Source organism: Papio anubis, chromosome 11, assembly GCF_008728515.1.
Source record: "Papio anubis isolate 15944 chromosome 11, Panubis1.0, whole genome shotgun sequence".
Classification (NCBI taxonomy): domain Eukaryota; kingdom Metazoa; phylum Chordata; class Mammalia; order Primates; family Cercopithecidae; genus Papio; species Papio anubis.
In genome coordinates this window covers 12,935,771-12,958,180 of record NC_044986.1, presented here as the reverse complement: position 1 = coordinate 12,958,180, position 22,410 = coordinate 12,935,771, and the positions used below count along the sequence as shown (strand labels likewise).

The 22,410-nt window shown below is 40.0% G+C and overlaps 1 long non-coding RNA gene across 2 annotated transcripts in view; it reads left to right on the top strand.

The window, feature by feature from the left end:
- Positions 1–18,743, top strand: part of LOC110744183 — a 61,167-nt gene extending 42,424 nt beyond the window's left edge. For both annotated transcript variants that reach the window (XR_002524483.2, XR_002524484.2), the window contains exon 5: positions 14,903–18,743. This is a non-coding gene — a long non-coding RNA (uncharacterized LOC110744183). The remainder of the gene's footprint in view (positions 1–14,902) is intronic.
- The last annotated feature ends 3,667 nt before the right edge of the window (positions 18,744–22,410 follow it).

Genomic DNA, 22,410 nt, shown 5'->3' with positions numbered 1-22,410 from the left:
CTTACCTGAGATGTATTAATAGTGATTAACTTTTTTTTTTTTTTTTTGAGACAGGCTTTCACTCTGTCAGCCAGGCTGGCAGGCTGGAGTTCAGTGGCACAATCATGACTCACTGTAGCCTTGATCTCCAAGCTCAGGTGATCCTCCTACTTCTGCCTCCTGGGTGGCTGGGGCTACAGATATGTGCCACCAAGACCAGTTAATTTGTGTGTGTGTGTGTTTTTAGAGATGGGGTTTTGCTATATTGCCCAGGCTGGTCTTGAACTCCTGGGCTCAAGCGATCCACCCACCTCAGCCCCCCAAAGTGCTGGGATTGCAGACATGAACTACTGCATCTGGGCTAATAGTAGCTAACCTTATATCTCAGTATTTAAGTTTTATATACTCACAAGGGGAGTTTGACTCAGCTGGATGAGGAATGAATGTGACCCAAAGATGGATAAAGGGTCTCTGTATCTTTTGGAAAGTGTGTTTTCAGGTATACATGTGAGGTGGAAGAATGATTTTGCTGTCTTTTTTTTTTTTTGAGACGGAGTCTCGCTCTATCGCCCAGGCTGGAGTGCTGTGGCCGGATCTCAGCTCACTGCAAGCTCCGCCTCCCGGGTTTACGCCATTCTCCTGCCTCAGCCTCCGAGTAGCTGGGATTACAGGCGCCCGCCACCTCGCCCAGCTATTGCTGTCTTTTTTGCTGTCTTTTTTATTTGGAAGTTAAGTACCACTAACAGAGGTGTGTTTGGATGCCAAGTTGACAAGGGGTGGACTGTGGTAACTTTATTATCTGTCAGTTTTTCTAAACTAAACCTATTTATCACCTTTCAAGAAAGAGATAAAATTATTCAGCATTAAGCTGCTGCAGGTGACTTTGCAATTTAAAGAAACAAATAAAATGAAACTTTGAAAAGAACATCACTAGTATTTTGCTGAGTCTACCATCTATTAGGAAAAGGAAAACTCTTAATTCTAATTAATAGGTACCCAGAAGATGAAATGAAACCAGTTAAGTTTTCAGTTAAGTTTTGGCAAAGGAAATTGGTTTCAGTAGGTTGTGGATTGATTGGAGAACTGTTTCAGAAATCTTGGAAAACCAATGAAGCCAACCTGATTCCTTCTGGTTAGAAGGCTGAACTAAAAACAGTTTAATATCCAGCTGTTGGAAGCAAAATCAGGGCTGTGGCTGAAACTCAAGTCTAGCAATGACCATGGCACAGAATGGAAAAGGTGCAAAAGAAGCTCCTCTCCTACTTGGCTGGTTGGGCTTTCCTAGGTCCTCTAGGGATGGGGTTCTAGGAGCCCTCCTGGTCCTTCTCCTTGAGGATAGAAAGTCAAAAGAAGGTGAAAGTATTCACTAGACATTTTTCCTCTCTACAGAATCTTCTATAGAGACAGCTTTATGAAGTCTTCCTTCTGGGAAGCCTCAGGGAAACTTGATCATAAATGCAACAATTCATATGCAAAACAACTTGCTCTGGGGCATTTCGCCTGCCTTCTCCAGCTGTTGCTCATCTTGAAGGGCCTGTTTAGCAGGTACCATCTGCTGGCTCCCAATGCCTTTTTGTCATCTGTGCCCTAAGACTTTCACAATCTCAAAGCCAACCAGAAGTAGGTGTCACTTCTTTGTACTGAGGCCAGAGGACAGCTGGACCCCAGTAGTTCCCAATGATCAAAGCATTTCAATATATTTTGATTCATACAAGATCTCATGATGTTACTTTTCATCAAGCTGAATAGACCCAGATGATGAACATAGCACAGGTGTAATTGTTTTCTATAATCTAAATTTGAAAAATGATCAAATGGTGAGCCCAGAAATACAATGGGGTAAGCTTAGTCTGACATTCTTACCAACAAGTAATGTCTGAAAACCAACGAACTGAATATACAAACTGACCAGAAACTCCCCCACTGCCTTCTGTTTCATTCATTTAACAAACTTAAATAGTACTTCTCCTGTATAGCTACCATTCGGTTTAACAAATACTCTTCCCTTTAATCCTCACAACAGCTCTATGCATTAAATAGGAACATGATTGCATTTACAGATGAGAAAACTGAAATCCAGAGAGGTTAATAAATTTGCCCACAATCATACAGCTAGTAAGTGGTAAATCTGGATTTAAACCTAGCCTGTCTGACTCCAGAATTCATGTTTTATGGATGAGGAAAATCTTAACAAAAGAACAAATCAAAACAGAAAAATACTTCAAAAATAAGCTACTGCTTTTGGAGGAGTTCGCTTCCATCCATTTCCTTTACCAGCTATAGTATCATCATCTATAGTATTTATTATTAATTACTATTATTACTTTAGCCAGTATTGATTTAACCTCTACTGTGTTTCAAGAATTAGGCTGTTTTTCCATGCACTTGCTCACGTGACCACACTATAACAGCTGAGTTGCTTATCATCTTTATCCTTCTTTCACAGATTGTAAAACTAAGCCTCAGAGAAAGATAATAATTTGCCAAAAATTACACAGATTTCCCAGGAAATATGAAGGGTCATGGTTGTAGCCCGTGCCATACACATAAACTCTGCATGAAACTGTAGAAAAAGTGCAGTCCTAAACTTTCATAGATATCTGAGACCAATGTTAGAAAGAGAAGGCCTATTGGTCCCTGCAAGAAGCACCAACTTGAATGGTGGCCTCATGAGAGGAGCAAGCTCCATTCCACTGAGCAGCAGGCACTGGGCAGGGTCCGGGGTCTCCAATAGAGCATGGGTGTAAGGGGTGGGGAGCCACCATCTCTGCACGTCACCACCTGCATTCTTGGCTGAAGTGGTTGGCAGTGGCATCATCATTTATTTATTCATTAGTCCATTCATCAATTCATTTGAGATTTATGGAGCACCTGTCATAGAGTACAGGCAAGGTATCAGGCATTGTTGGTACCTACCTGTACATCTCTTTTGAGGATTGAATTAGATAATGCAGGTGTATTAGTCCATTACTGCATTGCTATAAAGAAATACCTAAGACTGGGTAATTTGTAAAGAAAAGATATTTAATTGACTCACAGTTCTGCAGGTTGTACAGGACGCATAGCAGCATCTGCTCAGCTTCCGGGAGGCCTCAGGAAACTTACAATCACGGGAAAGGTGAAGCGAGAGCAGGCATGTCTCATAACAAAAGCAGAAGCAAGAGAGAGTGAGGGGGAAGGTACTACACACTTTTAAATGACCAGATCTCTTGACAACTCACTATTGTGAGGACAGTACCAAAGGGGAAGGTGCTAGATCATTCATGAGAACTCCGTCCCCATGGTCCAATCACCTCCCAACAGGCCCCACCTCCAACACTGGGAATTACATTTCAATATGAAATTTGGGCAGGGACACACATCCAAGCTATATCAGCAGGTAAAAGGCTTTATGTAGCACTTAGCCCATTGTAAGTGCTCAGAATATTTACCCATTAGAAGTGCCTGGAGGGAGTTTCCAAATTACACATGTTCTAGGTCCAAACAGTACTAGACACCAACTGGAACTTCAAGACTCAGTCACAGCAGTTCCTCTGGGGGCAGGTACTATGATCATCTCCCTTTCACAGGTAATTAAACAGAGGCATAAAGAGGTCAAGTAACTTTCCCAGTAATATACAGCTTAAGGAAGGACACACTCCCATAGCTGATTGATGGAGGGCAGAGATACCCTTCTCAGCCTGGCCAATCCTGCAACTCCTGGGAAGTGCGAAATTACATGGAGATTCACAAATAGATGAGGGTAATGAAGCTGAGTTACCCCGAAGCTCTCAGAGAGAACTTAGTAGAAGGTTCCTGAACCGTGGCTGCTGCCTTTCCTGGAATTGCCTCAGGTTTTGTCCTTCCCAAGCCCTGGCTGCTCAGTCCCATTTTGGCATCTGTAAGCTCCCTAGTGTCCTTCTAGAAACTTTCCCCCTTTTGCTTCTCAAGTTAGCCAGAATCAGATCCTTTATTTGCAACCACAATAAGCTTGATAAGTATACCTCTGTTGAATTAGAAATTTGAAGGGATGTTTTATGTTTGGAAAAGGCAGCCGGAATGGCTCTGCACCATGGTTAAAAAACACTGCCCAAAATGATTGAGAAACTCTACCTCATGAATATTTAAAGACTCTTAACTGAAATACAACATCTCTGTACAAATGGAGTCCAACTAATTATTTGTAATGAAAATATGTTGGCCTCACTTACAAATGTTCTGCATCTGTACTTTGGTTGCAAGCAGTGGACATAATTTCATTTATGTGACTCTGTCCTTCTTAGAAGGAATTCTCTTTGAGTCAACAGAATTTAGCCTGGCTATGGCCTAACCATCACAGATCACAGTCCAACCACCACAAAGCAAAGCAGGCCTTAATGACACTTACTTAGAAATAAGATTTATTGGCTTCAGTAGGAGCTGCTATGGCAAAATAATGCTTTGAGGTTAAAAATAAAACCTGGGGTTCCAGGAGATAACTTAGTAATGCATTACATATAATATATGCAGATAATTAAATGTGTAGCTTAGTAATGCATTGTGCCGGTAGATTTCTGTACCTTAATAAAATCTAGCAGTGCTGGATTATATGAATGGTGTGTCAGAATCATTTATTCTTCAACATCCATTGCATTGTCCTTACCCCATCACATGCTTCCCAGCCTCTTGGCAGTTAGGTCATAAGTGGAAGTGATAGGTGTTTCTTCAGGGCTGGAGCACTTAAAAGCTGGTAGGCAGTCCTCCATCTCTCCTATACCCTGCCTTAGCCACCTGGAAGCCATGTGCTGAGATGGCCATGTCATGTGATAGAACAGTCTGGATTGCTGAGCCACTACAGAAATAAGAATCAGCAGTCCATGAAAGACTTTGCAGAAGCAAATGGCAAATCTTTAGGTGTCAAGCCATTAAGAATTTGGGGCACACTGAAAAATTTTTATTATTTGGACCACTGCCTCTTATCCTGAATAATAATGGTAGACAATCCCATTTTCTAGGTGTCAAAACCTTGGTATTATTAATATTTTGGGACAAATAATTCTTTGTTGAGGGGAGATATCTGTCCTGTGCATTGTAGGATGTAGCAACATCTCTGGCTTCTAACCACTAGATGCCAATAATGTACCTCCTCCCCAGCCAGTTGTCATAACCAAAAATGTTTCCAGACATTGGCACATGTTTCTCAAGGAAAAGTTGCCCCTAATTAAGAATCACTGCTCTGGATAATGAATGAGTTTTGTATTTATTGTATTATTTCTACTATCTCCTTCACTATGTTGGGTAAGATATTAATATTACTGAGGCAGGAGAATAGCGTCTGGAGGCAGGGAACATAAGGCCGATTCATGCTGACTCCCTGGAACTAAATCAAATGGAACCACTTCATCTATGACAGGAAATATCCTCTCCATTTACATAGGGCGTACACCAAGTAAATAATTTTGTGGGTAAGGCATATACCACGTAACCAATGGAAACCTCTAGAGGGTATTTGAACCCCAGAAAATTCTGTAATAGAGCTCTTGAACCTCCATGCTTGGGCCCACTCCCACCCTGTGGAGTACACTTCATTTTCAGTAAATCTCTACTTTTGTAGCTTCACTCTTCCCTTGCTTTGTTTGTGCATTTTGTCCAATTCTTTGTTCAAGATGCCAAGAACCTGGACACCCTTCACCAGTAACATTATATCCTACTCCATGGGCATAGCACAGAGAACACTAGATTCAGTCAAGAGACCTGGATGTAAAATTAAGAGCTTGGGCAAATCACAAGCCTATTGCTGGGTTCTTTGGTTACATGTGTAAACCAAAAACCAAAATTCTAAGCCCCCCAACTGACTGGATGGACCCTCTTCTCAGTCAAGGGGATCCAACTAAACCTGAAAAACTAGTTCAAACCATGACAGGGATGGGAGGGGGTCAGATATGCCTCATTATACCTTCCCCTTGGAGTTCTGGCCAAAGATAGCAGGGCCCTGGAAGAAACCAAAGTATTTTACCCCAAAATATATTCATTTGATATATTTTGAAATGGCCCTGCAAAGCTGTCTCTTGTAGGGGAAATTCTCTTTCTGTAGAGAATCTTATGCCCTTTCCAGGTCTTTTTCTGATCCTGAAGAGTTTGGCTGAGAATCTAGCACCTTTTAAGGGTCTGAATAGGAGACATTTGTCATCTACTGCTTCTTGGTGTGGCCACCTAGGAGACTTCATCTATGTAATAAGAACCTTGGTTTCATAACCCCTTAGCTTAACCCAGACACCACTTGCTATTAATTCCAAGTATTTAGATAATAACTTTTTCAGCCAATTGCCAATCAGAAAATCTTTGAATCTACCTATGACCTGTAGGCCCCCTGCTTCGAGTTGTCTGGCCTTGCCAGGCCAAACCAATGTATGCCTCACATGTATAGACTGATGTCTTAGGTCTCCCTAAAACCTATAAAACCAAGCTGTATGCCAACCACCTTGGGCACATATTCTCAGGATATCCTGAGGCTGTGTCATAGGTCATGGTCCATAACTTTGGCATAATAAACTTCAAAATGGATTAAAACCTATCTCAGATACTTTTGGTTTACACAAGCAACAGAAACTAATGGATTAACTAAAGCAAGAAAATTATTTTTTAGGAGAGTAGGAATATTATAGAAAAATGGGGGATTTGAGCAACCAGGCAGGCTACTCCAGAGCTCTCAGCAGTAGATACTGTGGGCTGTTTCTTGGTTCCAACTGTTTTCTGCCTCAGCATTCTCTGCTTGGTTCAAATTTCTGGGAGACAAGAGTCTGATTGGTTTTTCTTAGTCACAATCCTCTCTTTTAGCTTAGGGAGGTGGTGGTGGCAGGGGTGACAGTACAGGAGGCAGCAGCAGCAGCGGCTGAGTCTTATGATTAACAGCCTTATTAAAATCAAATGGATGTGGGAGGAGAACTTTCCTAAGGGAAAAGGAGACATCAGAATTAGGAGAGGGGAAGGGAGGCTGGGCAAGCAGAAAGACCAGATGTCTATCACGGGGCCTTAGTTCCCATAACTTTAAGGTGGGGATCATAATATCTACCCTACTTTATTCACTGTATTTTGAGAATCAAATGAGTTGAATGTAAAAGCCATAAATATAAAAAAGGATGCTTGAGATGTCAAATGAGTTTGACTCGGGGACTAGTGATATACAAGGCTGCTGCCATGCAATGAGAAGGCAGGCTTCTGCGACATGTGAGAACTCTCATTCCAGTAACTGGTTAGCCAGGAGCTGATGGTTTTGGATGGAGTTTTATGGGACTTTTGCTCTTTGAGATACCTCTGGAAGTAGTAAAGGGCATGATAAACTTGTATCTGTCCTTTCCCTTCTCAGGACCCCAACATCAGACCAGAGGACTAGGTTGTAGGGAGGTCAGGGCATGCAAAGCAATTCTGTTGCCTCTTCTGTTTAGAAAATCACTATTTCACCATATTCTGCCTCCTTCTCTCCTATGGAGTACAATATATAAATGTTGTTATAGCAAAATAAGAGATTCTTAAGAAATACATAATCCAGTCCTTTTTCCTTTTTTAAAAAGGAAAAAAAAGTGCCAACAGAAGGAAGCTAATTTAAACCCAACTCCAAATCCTGAAAGCTATTGGAACTAGATGAATTCACAAGAACCTGAATTCATGGATCAGGTTGTGGGATTGGAAGGTCATAGCCTCTGCAGAGTCTGATTTTCGGGTCAATGCAGGGCAGAGATTGTTTACCTGAAATCTATTTAACTCAAGACTTACAGTGAGTTCTATTATTTCTTGACAATGATATAATTAAATAAATCAAAATTTCCGTCATTGTCTTCAAGGTAAGAGAGGGATAAATCAAGCTAGCATCAGCTTTTCCCAAATCCTAAATGTATTTACATTCATTTGGAATGACCACTTTGATTCAATTGTGCTCTGTCACTCATCAGTAATTCCATCAGTGCAATTTCATGTACATAAATCTTGAGCTCTGGGGAGGATGTGCTTTGTAAATCCACTTAGCTGTAAAGACAGAACATCACAGTGAAAGTGCATTGAAGGAGCAGTGGCAAACATCACACTGTGGGTTTTTGATTAATTTAATGTGGAGGCAAAGAACAAATGTTAAAAGAAATTGTGTTCTAAATGCATTAGGGTCTGGGCCTCTCTGAGAACCAGGACTGGAAGATACACCCTCAAGCCTTCAACTCCTCAGACCCAGGCAGGAAGCTTGTTGAGAGAGAGAGAGAAATGTGTCTAGGTAAAGATGAGAGAGCTAATAGTGTTATTTTGTAGTTTATATCATTCATTTTACACCTGGCTGACTGGGCTCATTCAGTTAATCATTGAATGAATGCCTATGGAGGGCCAACTGAGAGCTAGGTGCTGGGAAGCAAAAATAAGATATCTGCCCTGAGGACTTTATAGTTTAGTGGGACAGATCAATGCCAAAAAACCACACAGTGAATGCAATACTGTCATTGCAACAAGGGTTGTGAAAAGATACACACCTAATGCTGTTGGAAATTATAATAGGGGAATTGACTCATTGAGGAGGTCAAGGATGATTTCCTTAAGGAAGACAGGATTGAACTGAAATTCACAGGAAGAGTAGGAAGCCACTAGGAGAAGGGATTTGGACGTCAGGGTGGAGAAAGAGGCTGTGTTTCTGGGTTTCAGAGGGCTGGTGAATGTGCTATGAGATGGAGCCCAGAGGCTGGCAGGGTCAGGCCATGCAGAGCCCTGTAGGCCAAGCCTTTAATACCCTCCTATTAGAGGGTATTAAGCAGGAAGTGATGTGATGAGATTTTCAATTTTGAAAAGGTCACTTTGACATAAGATCCACAGCAATCACTTTGACATGGTAAGAGCCACACAAGAGGGGGTAGGAGGGGTCAGAGTGAGTACAGCATCAAGTATCCTGGTAGACAAGAGGGAATCCAGGAACAAGGCCATCCCAACCTGGGTTGAGCAGCCAAACACTAGAAAGAGCAAGACGGGAAGTGAACCTACTTCTGAGGCAGTGTCTAGTTAGACTAGGGGAATAGCTTCACCTGGTGGGAAAGAGGATTAAGAAAGGAGTGATGGTTTTTAATTCTCCCTATTTTAATTGTTGTCTCAGAGAAGCCATAGCCTGCCCGTCCCATAGTTCTCTTCTGATGAACTCTGTTTCTATTGTGGATCTAACTCTCTTATTTTATCATAGAAAATGCCAAAAACTGTTAGCCATTATTACAGTGTTTCAGGAGTTCAGAAGAGGACTTGTCTCATCCTATGGGGAGCAGATAACTCTTGTTGAATGAAATTAAGGTGCCTTTTGAGCTGAGCATTGAGAGATGCTCCAATGGAGAAGTCAACAAGAGCCCAGGAGACCACCAGGAGAAGGCAGGACATCCACAATTTAAAGAGGAAGCAGTCTGAGCAAACATTTAAAGGGAGACGACATTGTCTTTGAAATGGATGGTGGTCAGACATGGGATTGAGAGGCAGGAGGGTTTTACCTAAGAACATAGACTGTGCACCCAGACTACCTCAGAGAAAATCTCAGCCCTGGCACACCCTAGCTTTGTGACGTCAGGCAAATTCCTTTAGTGTTCTGTGGCTCCGTTTCTTTACCTTTAAAATAGAAGTAAGATCAGATTATCTACTTTAAAAGGTCATGATGAACACTAAATTTAGCACATGGTAAGTACCATGAAAATTTGCAGTATTATTATAGCAATTGGAGGCCGTGTTATAAACAAAAGTGGAGGCTGTATTGTGAAGAGGTCAAAAGCCAGGCTACAGAGTTGGCAAATATTGGGAATTTCCCAGATATCATTCTGTTTTTGATAACTAATTTCATTCAAGTCCGGTTAGAGATAGGCTTTTAATGACTTGAATCCCTTTAAATTTACTGAGACTTGTTTTGTGACTGAGGATATTAGAAAATGCTCTGTGTGTATTTGAGAAGAATGTGTATTCTGTCATTGTTGGGTTGAGTGTTCTATAAATGTCAATAAGGATAAGTTGGCTGATAATGTTGTTCAGATCTTCTATACCCTTATTGATTTTCTGTCTACTTGTTTAATGTATTGTTGAACGGGGTGTATTAAAATCTCTGACTATAGTTGTGAACATGTGTCATTTCACCTTGCAGTTCTATTGGTTTTTGTTTCCTGTATTTTGGATCTCTGTTATTAGGGCATACATATTTAAGGTTGTTATATCTTCTTGTTGAATTGATACCTTTATCATTACAAAATGACTTTCTTTATCTCTGGTAATATTTTTTTGCTTTAATATCTATTTTTTGTTTTTGTTCTACCTGTTACTTAGTAGTAATGCCACTCCAGCTTTTGTCTAGTGTCAGCCAGGTATATCTTTTTCCATCCTTTTACTTTTAACCTTTTAGTATCTGAATATTTAAAGCATGTTTCTTATACACAGCATATAGTTGGGTCTTACTTTTTAAAAGTCCAGTGTAATAACCTGTACCTTTTGATTTGAGCATTTAGGTTATTTACATTTAATGTGATTATTCATATGATTGCATTTAAATTTGTCATTTTGCGGTCCTTTTTCTATTTGCTCCAACTCTTCACTGTTCCTTTTATTCTTCTTTCTTGCCTTCTTTTTGATTAATTGAATGCCTTTTACTATTTTATTTTCTCTTATGATCTGTAATTCTTTATTTAGTTTTCTTGGTGTTTGCTTTAAGGTTTATGGTATACATTTTAACTTATCATAATTTATATTCAAGTGATATTATGTCACTTTACATATAGTGTAAAAGCTTGACAGTAGTTCATTTCCACTTCTCCTTTTCTAATCTTTATGTTACTGTCATGTATTTTAGTTTTATATATGTTATAAACCCCATGGCACATTATTATTTTTGTTTTAACCATCAATAATCTTTTAAGAAATTTAAACAATAAGAAAAAATCTCTCTATGCCCAGGATATTACCATTTTTGGTGCTCTTCATCCTTTTGTATAGATTTATATTTCCAACTGGTATAATTTTCTTTCTTCCTGAAGGACTTCCTATAACATTTCTTGTAGTGTGGCTTTGCTGATTATGATTATTTTTTCTACTTTTGTATGTCTTTAAAAAGTATTTCACCTTTGCTTTTGAAAGATTTTTTTTTTTGCCAGTTGACTTTTTTTTTTTTTTTTTTTAAATACCTTAAAGATGTTCCTCTACTGTCTATTTGGGTAAATTTTTTTTTTTTAACAAGAAATCTGTAATTTTTAGTTTTGATCCTCTATATTTAAAGTACCTTTTTTTTCCTGTGGCTGCTTTTAAAATTTTATCTTTCTCACTGGTTTTGAGCAATTAGATTATGATATACATTGGCGTAGTTTTCTTCATTTTCTTTGTGCTTGAAATTTGTTTAGATTCTTGGACCTGTGGGTTATAGTTTCCAACAAATTTGAAAAACATTGGCCATTACTTCTTCATATACTTATGTTTCCCCTTCTCTCTCCTCTCTTTTGTGATCTCCACTTACACATTTGTTAGGCCATCTGAACTCTTCCCACGGTTCACTGATGCTTTGTTAATTTTCAAGATTCTATTCTCTTTGTGTTTCATGTTGGATGTTTTCTACTGTGATATTTTTGAGTTCATTAATATTTTTTGTTAAACCTAATATGCTATTCATCCCTTTCATAAACTTTTAAATCTCTGACAATGTGATTTTTTTTTAGAGATGGAGTCTTGCTATGTTGCCCAGGCTGGCCTCAAACTTATGGGCTCAAGCAATCTTCCCACCTCAGCCTCCCAAGTCCCTGAGATTATAGGCACATGCCACCATGCCTGGCTTCTACAAATTTTATTGAGCTTTGTACTGTGACAGAGTTATGTAACTTGGAAACAGTTTGATTCTTTTGGGCCTTAACTCTTGAAATATTTTTAGGTGAGAGCAGAACCATGCTCAGTCTAGGGCTAATTATTTCGTACTACCTTAGTAAGTCTTTTTGGGTGCTTTACCAGTGTTCCATGATTCTTGGGGTTTTACGGTCTGACTGCGAGGGACAGATATATCCTCAGTTCTATATAAACACTACTCACTGTTACCTCTAATCTTCTCAGGTGGTACTTCCCCAAGCCTCAGGAAGTTTCTGCAAACACGTTTGCTGACCAGTATTCAGCTACATATATGAAGGGACCACTCTGAAAATCTCTAGAGTTCTCTCTCTGTGGAGCTCTTTCCTCTCAGTACTCTTTCCAGTGAACTCTGGCTGCTTTGGGTTCTCTGGACTCCCAGCTCTGTCTCTTAAATTCAGGGAGTCTGCCAGGCTCTGTCTAGTATCTCCAACTGGTATTGTAGCCTGGAAACTCACGTAAGGCAGTAAACTGGACCAATTGCAGGACTCGTCCTGTTTGTTTCTTGTCTCTGAGAGATCACTGTTCTTTATTACCTGTGCTTTGAAAACCATTATTTCCTACATTATATTCACATTTGGTTGACTTAGGTGGGAGGATAAACACTCTTATTCCATATTGACCAGAAGTTTAAGTTTCAGACTGCAAAGTTTAAATCTCATTGTTTAGGCAATGAAGAAACATTAAACCAGGGGAATGATGATCAGTTCTCGCTGTCCAGAAGGCAACTCTAGTAGTGTTCAGTGGAGGAGAAAAGAGATTGGAGAGAGGGAGGCTCATGCAAAGCCATAACATGAGACAATGAAGACCTGGAGAAGGCATGAATTTGAGAAACTCTAAAATCTGGGTATAGAAAGTGTCCTGAAATAAAATGCAAAGGTCCAAGTCTGTGCAATAGAAGCATGATGTAAAGTGCCATTGGCCTTCCAATATCCATGGGTTTTGAATCCATGGATTTAATCAACCACAGATTGAGAATATGAAGACAAAAAAAGATGCTTGCATCGACACTGAACATATATAGACTTTTTCTTGTCATTATTCCCTAAACAATAAAATATAACAATTATATACATAGCATTTAGAATGTATTCGGTATCATAAGTAACCCAGAGATGATTTAAAGTATACAGAAGGATGTGTGTACATTATATGCAAATATTACACCATTTTTTATATAAGGGACCTGAGCATCTGAGGACTTTGTTATTTGTGTTGGGGGCCGGTGGGGGGTGTGCTGGAACCAATCCCCATGAATACCAAAGGATGACTATAATATGTTATAAATCTGTAGCATTTTGTGTGTCCCTGCCAATACAAATTGAAGGCTGGGTTAAGGCAAAGATGGTTGTTTCTCATAATGCCTTCCAAACACTAGGTGCCAAACACCCTGAGAACTGGGGAGTGTGGGACTCATCAGAGGCACCCTGAAAGGTCCTGCAGAGTCTGAGGCTTGAAATCTGTGGACTTAGATAACCTCAAGGACTTCCAAATGGCTATTCTTGTTTGGACAACTTTTGAGCTTAGTTCCCATGTGAAATCACGATGTTTTATTCATGTGCACTTGGAAACTTTGTGAATAGCGGAGAATATTTTAGAATTCTAGAAAGCAAATCTCCACATGTGTTTATCACAGAGCCTTTGAGTTTTCAAGTCACTTTGGGATGAGAAATTTTTTCTTCTAAACCACAAAATCTAAATGCAACTGGGATCTTTACATTTGAACATTATATTTCCCCCAAGTTACTGGTATGCCTAATGCTAAAATAACATATTTAGGATAATAAAGTAAAATAGAGAATAAAAAAGCACAAGGCATAGTCAAATAAAATCAGTCTTGAGAAAATATACCATTACCACTTTGAAGGTGTTGAGCTTAAATGGAATCTCTTTAAACCTGGTATGGGAATGCTTGTTCAAGGAACAAAGATCAGAGAATGTTAACAAGTTTGTGTCAGAGAAAGGCTATTAGAAACCTCCAAGCTCTAGGAGAGCAGTTCTAATTTTAAAAATGCTCTTTCTGTGATGAGAAATGACAATGGGAATGGTGGGAGTTAGCACCTATGGCTGTATGCTGGCTTCCTCTCAGGGTGGGAGGCTGGGGCCAAAATTATGCCTGCACCTTGAATTCCTTTAGGCTTCAGAATGACTGGCAGGCCATCTCCCAAGATTCTTCCTGATAATCCCATAAGGAGATCTCAAGGGAAATATAAACCTATTTACATGCAAACCCTTTCCAAAGTGAATTTGATCAACAACAAAAAGTGACCTTTCTAAATGCTTAAATTCAGGAAAAATGACCTGTTATTTCTCAAGCACTTGAGTACAATACAGCTACTGGATAACTGATTTTGTTATGGAGAGGTGGGTGATCAACATGGCGGGGAAAAGGAGGAAGAATAGAGAACCTGGGTAAAACAGTGAGATGAAACTCTTACCACCTATGTGGTATCTTTTGAGGCTAGTATGGCAAATTGGCTTCCCCATTTTCTATATTGGAAAATTAACTCCTCTTCCCATCTCTGTTGATGCTTTTGGAAGCACATGTTTGAAGGCTGGCGTGACAGCTCATGATAGTTACAGCTCTGTCTGTTTGAAAGGTCTTTCTTGTTTTTTGGGGACCCTGTCCCATCCCTTATAGCCCTGTTAGGGTGAGTCAGAATCCCTTATCCCCACCCCTGCCAGAGGGAAGGGTATGTGACCCAGGCTGGCAATGAGGAATTGCTTTCCTCATGCAAAGAATGAGAGGTGGAGGATGGGCACAGGGTCCAAATAGGACCATTGGGCTTTTCCCTGGGATGGATGTATGGACATTGGACAGAGAGTTCCACTTTGCACTAATGGTAACTAAGTTAAGTTGCTGGCTACACAGAGTTGAGGGGAAGGAGAATGCCACAAGGGAAATGTGGGCAGCAGAATCAGAGCCTGTCTTTGTAATTTTGTTAAATACCCAAATGAGGCCTATTTCATGACAGATGGAAGATTTTAGAGATTGATGAAATTTTCCAACAGCTTCATAATTGCAGTCACTTATGTTTGATATGAGTATGCTTTCTATCACACGGATCTTAGCTATCATTCAATTCCTTTCCAGGCCTCCTGTCAAAATAACAAATGACCTGTATCAGAAAAGTGCCAGCTGGCAGAGACCATCAACTCAGAATTTCATGACCACCAGAAAGGCAAGTTGCAGGGGGGACCTGCTGCTGTTTCTTTCTTCCTCAGGATTTGGGTTTTCCTGCAGAAAGTATCCCCTAACATCCTATATACATGGATAGTTCTGATAAGAAGCAACCTTCTTAAGCAATTGGCAAAGTTGAATGAGAAATGGCTACCCTTCCTGTGGTAGACTGTTCTTTATAAATTGTGTTAGCTGGGAAGAAAATATAAATCTCCAATTTCTCAGTGGCTGGAGTTGAAATCACCCTATAAATGCAAGATTGGCCAAATCTGTTACACAGCAGAGCAATGAGTGAGATTGTTTACAGTTTGGTGTCAGTTTTGAGTTTGTGTAGGGATGTGGTGACAATGGGCCAAAGTTTTTGATACTTCAGTAAAAGCGAACCTGTTAGAGATCACTGGAAAGACTGTGTGTTATCGGAGGAAAGACATGGATTCATTCTCTCCCCATGCCCATCAGAGACTAGGAACTTTGCTCTGTTCCCCAGGAATCTCCCTTTTCTTGGTTGATTAAGCATTCCTGTGAAGTGTCTGAGGATACGACCCAAGTCCATTGCCTACAAAGAGTTATTATGGATGAGAAAGGTGGATTCTGCTCTCATATGTGTGCACACACATACTTATGCACACACTGGAGTCATTTTCTCAGTGCATAGCAGGATGGGGATGAATCAGAGAACTTAGAAGATGTCATAGAAAGCATTTAATATGGAGCTTAGCCAGTGTTTTGTGGAAGCAGCCAGATGGTAATTACTTTAGGGCTTTCAGGCCATACTGACTATTGCAACTATTCAACTTTGTGTTGTAGTGTAAAAGCAGCTATACACAATAAATAAATAAGTGGATGTGGCTGTGTTCCAGTAATTATTCAAAAAACAGGTGGCAACTGGGTTTAGCCCTTGGGAACCAGTTTTCCGACTGCTGGTCTAGTCCTATGCCCTTGGTGAGGAAATTGAAAGTCAAAATGATCTACCAGGCCATGTAGGTAATAACTAGCAGAGCGAAATCCAGATCTCAGACCCCTGAGTCCCAATCAGTTTCATTTCCACTGCCTCATGCTCCACTGTCTTTTGCTCTTGAAGTCAAGCAGGGGAGTTATCTAGTCCTCCTCTCTCTGAACGGCTACACATAGGCACTAGTGGTGACTTCTGTATAACAGGGCTCCTCTACTTAGGTTTGGTACCACCATCCTGGGTGCACAAGGCTGTGTTCCCGTGTGTGTGCCACATGTTGGAAGCAGGGCTGTGTCAGGTGCCAGCATAGGCTTTAAGGGAGACCCAAGTCCCAGAAGGTCAGCTCTAACATTAGCACTTGTCAGCAACTGAGAACAAGTGACCTAGAACACATCTTATATCTGCTTATCTGAGCCAACCTCAGAAACCCCATAGTCAATTTTGAAGATACTTCTGCAAATCCTTAGAGAAAGATAATTCTACCTTTTAATGGAATTAGGTGTGTTTGGGGCATTTTTCTGTGCCTTACTGCCCTATTCCTGTCTAATGTACCTCATTGCCATCCCTGAAACCTCATTATTCAGTTGTTTACCCTTTTTAGATAGTCAGACTCACTTATCTCTACACCTTTAATCTTTATTTACTTGCTTGTAGTATTAATTATTTTAATCTTATTTCACGAATCACAACTCCCCTGATTTTGAATTACTAGCTTAACTCTGCACTGAATATTCTGATTCACCTTTATTCCAGAGGTGAAATTTAAGCTGTAAATAGCTACAGGAAAATGTGTAAGAGCTAAAATCCTTTCTGTCCATATGTTGAAACTTTGTCTTATGAAATACTAAAAATATCTTGTTAATTTAAGCATTGAAGATAAAATTGCATCCCAAAACTCATTTGGCCCATTTGATGTCTCTTTCATCATAAGTGAAACAAGATTGAAATGTCCTTAAATCCAATTAGGCTGCTACTTTGTTTACTGATTGTTTGGTCATAAAGAACAGAAACACAGCCAAACTAACTTAAGCAAAACACAAAATAAAATTTATTGGAAGAAAACTGGACACAGGCCACAGAAGGCTAGGTGGGTATCTATAGGAACTCAAACTCGGAACTGGCATGTCAGGGCCAAATTACCTTCCATGTCTCTCTGGGGCTCGGCCTCTTATCTCCTCTCATATTTGCGGTTTCCAAAGAAGCTGAACACAGCCTCGTCTAGTGTTCAGGACTCACAACTCCAAGCCTCCTCCTCTGAACCTTTTACCAGTACTTCTTAAACTAGACCTGTGAGACCTCTGGGCTCTGCAGGGGTGCCACAGGGCATCCCCAAATACTCAAGAATTTTTCTAAACCAGCAAAGATCTAGACTATCTGGAGAATCCTTTCCTCTCTTATCTTGGCTTTATCAGTTAGAGTTATGTGTAAGAGAGGCATTTGAAAAAGAGGTTCCGCTGTCTATTTTGTGCTTCCATGGAATTCGTATTCAGAAGGATTGATTAAAACAACAAAACAGTAAAAACTCTAAGTTGTGGGATGATATTTTGGATACTTGTACTTTATTTGGTGGCAAATGAGCTAGTTGTCTTCTTTACATTTAGAATGGGTTTCCTTTTAGTTCTTGGGACAAAAGAGTCCATTGGTTTTCTGGCTCTCTAAATCTGGGACAAGATGCGACTAAAGCAGGGGTTGGCAAACTATGGTCCTCAGTCTAAATCCTGTTTTAATTGTCTGTTTTGTCAATAAAGTTCCATTGGAAGACAGCCATGCCCATTGATTTACATATTGTCTATGGCTACTTTTACATGACAATAGGAAAGTTGAGTAGTTGTCACAAGGACCGTATGGCTCACAAGCTTAACATACTTACTATCCGACCCTTTTCAGAAACTTTGTTGATCCCTGGACTAAAGAGGTAAGACAAGAACAAATTTTACCTCAATGGGTCACAGAGTGATGCCTCAGATGGCTCTGGAGTCAAAAGACAAGTGGTGGAAGAGTTTACAATGAGGAAATCATTTAGATACGCAACATCTCAATCTCATAGTGGAATCTGGTCATGGACTTGTTTCAAAGAATATTAACAAACTAGGGTCCACCCAAGTGATTTGCTATATCAAATGTTTTCAGTCTGTGCTGCAGTTCAAATAGTTTGACAAGAAATAAATACGCTACTGTGGAGTGTGAATTATGACCTGGATCTGGGTGTAGCTTATTATGACATTGTAAACTGTGGACTAAACAATTTCTTCTATTAAACATTGCTGGAACTGTTGAGCAGTTCTAAGTTAAAATCTGACAAAAACTAAAAGGAAAATACGTGCTTGACAAATAATGGAAATACAAACTATAGGCAGCAAACTGCACGATTCAGAAAAGGATTTTGATATTTTTAAGTTCATTCCAGGATAAAGGAACAAGCCCTATTTGAGGCCGGCAGGAAGAGGCTAACTTGGTTTCCATGACAAAGTATAGCCACTGCTGTTTTACATTGCCCCTTCGGAGATGCTGCCAAAGAAAGTGGAGTGGCCAAGGGAAGATGTTATATTGGTCACCTCTTCCTTCTGGCACCTGGTTAGCACCCCCATTCCCTTTTTTCCCCTGAAGGGGAGTCCCCCTTATCCAATTTTCATCTCTATGCCTTCATTTTAATTTGATGGGCCTCACATCTTATTAACCAATTTTCCAAATGTCCATGTAGTGGTTTACCTTTTAAATTGTGCTCTTTAAAGAAAAACAAGTAACCTTAACACTTGAAGTAAAATATTAGCTCTTATGACTGATATGGTTTGGCTGTGTCCTCATCCAAATCTCAAATTATAGCTCCCATAATTCCCACATGTCATGGGAGGGACCTGGTGGGAGGCAGTTGAATCATGAGGGCAGGTCTTTCCCATGCCATTCTCATAACAGTGAATAAGTCTCATGAGATCTGATGGTTTTATAAAGGGGAGTTCTGCTGCACACACTCTCCCTTGCCTGCTGCCATGCAAGATGTGACTTAGCTCCTCCTCTGCCTTCCACCATGATTTTGAGGCCTCCCCAGCCAAGTGGAACCATGAGTCGACTAAACCTCTTTCCTTTATAAATTACCTAGTCTCAGGTATGTTTTTATTAGCAGCATGAGAACAGAGTAATACAATGCCCATAGTAATGTCAGTGATAATGATATTAGTTATAACCTGGCAACCATCATCTACTGAACATCTCTGATGAGTAAAGCATTTGAAATACTTTATCTCACTTGATCCTCATGTCAGCCCTGGGAAGTAAATACAATTATAATGACTATTTTACTAATGAGGAAATTCAGGCTTAAGGAGATTACATAATTTACAATAATTTATGTATTCCACAAATATATATTGGCTGTCTGCATGTTCCTAGTATAGTGCTGGGTCTACCACCGTGAGCACATAGCCATGAAGTATGGAGTCTGTACCCCAGTAATGTAGACAGATAATACCCAAACAACAATAAAAACACACGATTCCAAAGTGGGATAAGTGTGCAGGAGGAAAAGGACAGGGTGCTGTGAAGAACAGTAAGAGGCTACAATTAATACATGGCTATCTGGCCCCAAGTTTGTCTAAACTCAAGTCTGTCTCTGAGGACTATGTTCTTAATTGACCTTTCTGTCCTTCCTCTATGGTACAGCACAGCCTGGAGCTGGATGGATGGGACTTTGAGATCCCTGGGCCTGTCCAATATATCTTGCCAGGTGAATTTCTCAATTGTCTGCTTTTATCTTGGTCTTCTTTGGGTATGCAGACCCTACAGTCTTTCCCAGAAGCCTTTTCTACTATTTTTTTCTTTCTCCATTTTTTTTTTTTAACATATGGGCAAGTCCCTTCCCTCCTGTATTCTTCCCTCCTTCCCTCCCTCCTTTCTTCCCTCCTTTCATGCCATCATCTGTTTGTATTACTTTATTTCTACCAAAAATATAATGTATTCAACAAATATTTATCTTTAATCAATTTATTAAATATAGAATAAATTTAATATTTATTTAAATATTATTTATTATTAAATAAATAAACCAAAAACCAAACCAGGACAACCACCACGAATCACCTTCCAGTGGCTTCTGGGTGATCTCAGAGTAACACCAAGTCCTTAATGTGACCTCTCCTGGTGTCCATTGCAGCCTATTATTATATATTAAATAAAATTAATATTTATTTAATATTAATACAATGAATATTAAATATTACAGATAAATTTATCTTTAATAAATATTTGTTGAATACATGATTTTTTGGTAGAAATATGCCAAATTTCTATTGGTAACAGGGTTTAGCAGAGTCTTCTCTATAAGTACTTACTGACTAAATGAATGTACTGGACTTAAAGAAAACAAATTTAAAACAAACAGGATCCCTGTTCTCAAGGAGTTTACATCGGCTGAGCAGAAAGACACGTAGAAAGCAGGTACTAATGAGTAGGGTGCACTTTGGGTGGCTCTCCAAAAATTCTAACAGATGGAATTTGTCTCACAATTCTTTGAAGAGCTCACTTCAATGGTCCCCAAAGCTCAGATTTGTAGTTTGCTCATTAACTGTGTCTATGGATCTCTTGATGCAAAAGAAGGAAATTTTTTCAAAGTTCAAATAAGGCTTTGCAGGTTTGTCCAGGATGGATTTACTAGCACTATTCCCAGTGGCGTAAATTTATTAGGATGGCAGTGAGCAGACTGGTGATGAAGGGGGAAAGGGGGTGGGTGTGTCATTTGAGACTTTTTCCGCCATGTGCAATGAACTTGGCTACACAGTCAGTGCCCCCAAAGTCAATAATTTCCATTTGCATCATCAGCACTCCAAAGAATTTGATGGATATACACAGATGAGCCTGTGATTTATAGCCTCCTCCATAGAAAACTCATTCCATCAACAAAATATGTGTCCCTTTCACTCTAGGTCTACACAGCTCCCTGCCATTCTTTTTTCCTTTTTTCTTTTTTTTCTTTTTTTTTGAGATGGAGTCTTGCTCTGTGGCCCAGGCTGGAATGCAGTGGCCGGATCTCAGCTCACTACAAACTCCGCCTCCCGGGTTCACGCCATTCTCCTGCCTCAGCCTCCTGAGTAACTGGGACTACAGGTGCCCGCCACCTCGCCCGGCTAATTTTTTTTTGTATTTTTAGTAGAGACGGGGTTTCACCGTGTTAGCCAGGATGGTCTCGATCTCCTGACCTTGTGATCTGCCCGTCTCGGCCTCCCAGAGTGCTGGGATTACAGGCGTGAGCCACCGCGCCCGGCGCTCCCTGCCGTTCTTTTTACATGCTGTCCTCTCTTACAGCCTTGGATGCTTTCCCAGGGCTGCTGGAACAAATTACCACAAACTGGGTGGCTTAAAACAATAGAAGAGGTTATCTCTTTCTCATCTCTTTTTACTTAGACTCAAAACAAAGCAAACTCCCTTCACCCTCAACTTTTCCACAAGTTCCTTAGAATGTTCCATTGGTCAAGTTTGAGTCATGCATTCAGGCTCTAGCTGCAAGGCAGGCTGGGGAAGCTGGTGCCTGGCCATACCAGTCTGGACCATGGCAGATGGGCTTCACCAACAAAGGAGTGGGGGAGTTGGTGGGAAGGGTTACAACAGTGCCTGTGAGTCCTGCTATAAACTGGCGCATTTTGTGCAATCAGAGATGTTCAATGATGCCAAACCTGAATATCCAAAAAAAAGGTTAATTGAGCTCATTATTATCAGTATAAACATCCAGGGAAGCAGGTACTATATTTTAGAATGTTTTCTATCCTCTGTGTTTAAAAACAAAAGCTTTTGTGCATCAATTTTCTAGAAAATTCACTTTCATAAAACTCTTCATCCTCTGATAATTCCATATCGATTAAGCATGATTGTAAGTGAATTACTTGCTCTTCTAATTGGCCAATCATACCAAAGAAATCTTGGTAAATGATTATTTGAGCTCCGACCAATTTACAGTCAGGCCGATTCTCAAACAGGCTTACTGAATTGTTTTTGGCTCTTTCCCTATGTCTTCCTTTTCTCTTGCTTTTTCTAGCAGAGTAGAAAAAAATGGACAAAACCCGAGATTTAATTAATATCCAGACATTTATACTCTGGGCAGAGTATTGGTGGGTTGAAACACTTGAAACTCATGATTTCAGAGAGATTTGGGGGCTTATTCTTGAGTACTTGAGTAAAATATCCCTGTTTTTCCTGTGATTCTTAGATCCTTGCTATCAAATTCACAGAACCACTGTGTTTTGGAACCAAAAGTCACATTAGAATTTCAGAACTGTTTTCATTTTTAAATGAGTGATTAATGGTACATTAATAATGCTTATTATTGATAGAAGATTTAACTTATTTTTCTTAGTATGGGGGAAACTGAGAATCACATGATTTGTTTAAAGTCACAGTTACTAGCAGAAGCCTCTAAACTTAACTGCGGCACACTCCCGTGCCCTACTGAAACAATTGGAACAAACATCGTTGTGATGACTTT